The sequence below is a fragment of the Lactuca sativa genome, chromosome 3 (genome assembly GCF_002870075.4).
Source record: "Lactuca sativa cultivar Salinas chromosome 3, Lsat_Salinas_v11, whole genome shotgun sequence".
NCBI classification, from domain to species: domain Eukaryota; kingdom Viridiplantae; phylum Streptophyta; class Magnoliopsida; order Asterales; family Asteraceae; genus Lactuca; species Lactuca sativa.
Window position 1 is genome coordinate 239125687 of NC_056625.2, and position 4919 is coordinate 239130605.

The following is a 4919-nucleotide window of genomic DNA, read 5'->3' on the forward strand; positions in this document are numbered from 1 at the left end:
CAGAAACATTAGGATGGTCACGCATTACGAGAACAAGGAATATGTCCTTGACAAGGAGCTGAAGGATATTGATGAGTCAACTACTACTCCAGAGGAGATCGCTCACTTCAGGGCACATGAGAGAGATGCTACCAAAGTGGCATGTATCATGTTGGTCACAATGACAACTGAACTCTAAAAGTCCTGTGAGGACTTTTACCCTTTTGAGATGCACATGGACTTGATGGACTGCTGCCATCAAATTGCTCGTCAAGAGAGGTATGAAATCATCTCATCCATGATAACAACCCGAATAAAGGATGGTGAATCCATCACGGGCCACATGCAGAAAATGCAAAGGTTTGCGGACCATTTGCTGAAGTTGAATGTGAACTTCCACGAGGAGTTGGCTATTTATATCATATTGCACTCCTTACCTACTTGTTACGATCAGCTCCGTATGACTTATCACATGAACAAGGAGGAGGTCACACTCAACAAACTTCAAGGACTTTTGAAGATCACCGAAACCGGTGTCAAAGGTAAATCGGTTGTTACTACTCCTACTCCTAACACCCCCCTTTTTTGGCAATCAGGCAAAGTAGAGGGAAAAAGAGGAAGACCACATCGAAGGATACCAATGGAAAGTCTCTTGATGGCTCCTCTTCAAGTGGAATGAAAGGTGGTTTTGTCACTCCTTCTTCAAACCCAAAGGATGCTGAATGCTTCTATTGTCATTATAAGGGGCACTGGAAACGAAACTGCCCCAAGTACCTGCAAGATGTTAAGGATGGAAAGGTCAAACCTACCCATGCATGTATTTACACTATATTGTCTAATAACTCATTACATTCTACTTCTTGGGTTCTTGATACAAGTTGTGGTATTCATATATGTTCTGATTTGCAGGGCCTAAGAATAAGTGAGGATGTGGAGCACGGAAAGATAAACTTGATCATGGGTAATAGGAAAGCTTCACCTATGACAACCTGAAATTTCTATTTGTACAAACCCTACAGTCAAAAACTTCAAATAGAAGTCAAATTCATTCCTGCTAATTTTTAGCTCGGTTTAAAGTCCCTTTGAGTATTTTAAATATTTATTCTCCAAAATAATAAACGAAAGGAAGTATACTTTATGATTAATTGCACAACATTTAAGTCACAAAACTCCAACAGTTAAGAGTTTTCGGCCCAAATAGTGTTTGGACCGAAAACCCTCAAGGGTATATAAATGACACTTAGTCATTTTTACCATTCTTTTTCCATTTCCAAGTCAAGAACAATTCTCTCTCAAGTATCATCCTAATTTTTGTCAAGATCTTCAAGATTGTAAGTGTTTCCTTCCTTGTTTAGTTGATCTCTTCCATTATCTAGTGATCTTACATGATTTCATCCGTGAAATCATTCCATTTTCTTAGATCTTCAAGTGTTCTTCAAGAACACCAAGAACACACACTAGTGTTTTGGGCCGAAAAACATCTTCTTTGCTTCCATATTGTAAGTATCTATCTCCTATACTTGTTATCTAGTAAGGATACTTAATTTAGAGCCTTGAAAACATCCATTTATCCAAGAACAAAGGTGTTTTCGGTCTAGTGCATCTCCTTAGACCGAAAACCCTTATGAAAGGTGCAAAATGACTTTAAGCCTTCCTAATGCTTAGTATTGAGTCTAGAACACTTCTTGCTTGCTGGAAGCCCTTGGAAATCACCTTATGCATCAAAGAACAAGAGTTTTCGGCAAACCTTTTGGACCGAAAATCTCTTGGACCGAAAGCCATATGGACCGAAAGCCATATGTACCGAAAACCACAAGAAACATACCACTTGGACCGAAATCCCCCTTAAGTGGCTATACAACCCTTAGATGCAACCCTTGTTACTTCTAGCCCTTTAACCAAAGTGTTTTTCCATGTCCTAGGGTGTCTTAACTTAGTTAGTTAATTGTTAAATGACTAATTGGATACATATATGTGTTATTATATGATAAATAGGATCCGTATGTGTGCTCAAGTCTTCACTTGACACTTAGCATCCTATACCATCCGTTCAATCAAACCACTCACTACAGGTGAGTTCATACCCCTTAATTAACCTTTAAATGTTTCTAAATGTTTATAAATGCTTTTATGGGGGGAATACAAGTTGAATCACGCTAGTTAGTACATAAATCAAATGTGATTAATAACTAGCATATAAATGAATTTACTATACTTTTAGCTGTTCACCAAACAAATTAATTCAAATGACTTTCTCAAATGTTTTTACATGTTTAAAACTCTTTATCAAACTATCTTACATACTGTATGTTTCCTTTTAAACTCTATTACAATGGTGTTTCAAATAAAGTTTTCCTTGTACTTAAAACTATTCTTATCAAACAAACTGCTTTCAAATCGTTTTACAAACTGACATCAAGTCATCATTTTCTTAGTTATTAAACTTTTCAAAGGTTTTACAAAATTTCTTTTATACTTTTATGTTGTCAAATGCATGCCTATATATGTATAGTTATATAAGTAATGTTTAAAGGGCTTAGGACGGCTAGCTCGCTTTATTTCCTTTTCCTCGATGGGATGTGGCCTTAGGGCATCGGTTATTCGTCCGAATGTCGTCTAAATATTAGTTATATATCATGTATACTTATATAGACATAAAAATTCCGTAAGTTAGTTCAGTACCTTTGGGTAGCAAAGGCATACTTCGATTATACACGTACATTACTAGTAACTATAATAGGTATAGTTAGGAGATACTACTTACTATTGCAAGTACAAAGAACCACACAAGAGTCAGTTCATTCATGATTCTATACTAATACAATTACAAAAGTATAATTACAGGCATACTAATACATTACATACTATATGAAGAGATACTATTACATACTATTACATAGATACTATTTCATAAATACAATACAAAATAACATAAGAGAACACACAATAAAGAGAAACAGGGAGGAAGATACAATACACGATAACTGAACAAACATAACAGGGTGCTATAGCATGGAAAAATTACAGGATCTAACTATACCAATGAATCACTAACGCGTTGTTTTAAACAAAAGGTGATAGTTATATTGGGTATACATGATCATAATAATGTGGATGTTCACGACTTGCAGCATTGCAGGGGTCGCGTTTGGTTCCCAGAATCTCTTGACAGGGGTGCGTTTAGTATGGGATCTAGCCATCACATTATGTCTTAATACTCAGTTAAGGCAATTAGTACAATAGTAGTCACGTATTACAAATACTACATTACTTACACTTCACATACAACAAATACAAAAGGATTACAAACCCAGTTTTTATATTATTATTACCTTTACTTTGTGTCACATTCACATAATCGATGAGGTAGTTTAGATTTGAATAATAATAGTTGTAGAAGGAAAAACCTTCACTTAAGTAGAGGTTTATACTTTCAAACAGTCGGGTCTTGGTAGAAGGCTACTTTCAAAACAGCCGGGTCTTGGTAGAAGGCTACTTTCAAAACAGCCGGGTCTTGGTAGAAGACTACTTTTTATAATAGTAGGAAATATGGGATTTTCTAGGGTTTTCAAACGTTTACAATTAGTTACAAACATTTTCGTACTTATACAAATTTTTCATCAAACAATTACAAGTTTTTCCTTTACAGTTTTTACAAGTCAAAAGACACATAAATACTTATGAATTCACTAGCTTTATTGCTGATACTCGCTTTCAAAATAACTTGCATTCTCAGGTCATATATAGACAGGTACGACGACCAGATTTTGTGAAGACGGAGCAGTCAAGACTCGTCTTTTATTTTGATTATTCATTATGTTGTTTATAACTACACAAAGAACACTTGTAACAAAAATTATACTATTAATGAAATGGATGATATTGTTGCTTGTTTACTGCTTTGCATTGTTATGATATTTTACATGACGTCCTCCGCCCCAAAACGTTTCCGCCGTTCTTGGTTTTGGGGTGTGACAGATTGGTATCAGAGCATTGTTTATAGTGAATTAAGTATATCAACCCATAAAAGATATACTAACTATAAATACAATGGGATTAAAAATACTCTGACCAAGAGTTTATAATTTTAAATAATAAAATATTTAACTAAGTATACATACCTGCATTCATACTAAAATCAGTGTCATAATGACAAAAACAAAAGTATTACGATTGTCGAATATCACAAGTAAGCTCGGGGATGTATGGTTAGTCCTAGGAATGGCATAGCCTGATCAACTATGCTTGTCCGAGGAGTGATTAACATATGCCCTAGAATGGTTGTGATATGGCAACAAGTCTAAAAACTTACCAACACTACCACAATGAGAGCATTAGAACAGAACATAGGTCTAAAATACTATGGGAGTATTTTGTGTTACTATACTTACTTACTTGAAAACTAAAAAGATCTTCATTACTAGATCAATAGTTGCTAAGTGGATACACAAAGGTTATATGTAACTAGGATGATATAGACTTAGAATTTGTGAATTTTTGCTTTACCCCTGTTCCTTGTGAATTTGGAGTTAAGGTCACTTATTCGAGGGCCTATCCTGTTTTGATTACATATAACTGGTATGAACTTTACAAATAGTGATGAAACTAATGAAGATTATCTAATAATTATCTAGATAGTTCGTCTAATAATTATTTCCTTACCCCAATTCTCGTGTAGATAACATGGATGGACTCCATCCCCACGGCAACCCGTACCTTCCAAACGAAGGGAATGCTGGATGCTTTGGAGAAGAACCAGAGGATGATCATCTAATCCCTTTGAATGATCACCATGCTGAAGACCTTTCAGATGATGCCAACTCCGAGCCCGAACTTAAGAACCTGCCCCTGGTAGCTCCCATTCCAAATCCTAACCCTCGTCTGACTTTTCATGGCCCAACGCCTCCTTGGGTAGAATGCTTGGAAACATGGAGCGAAGA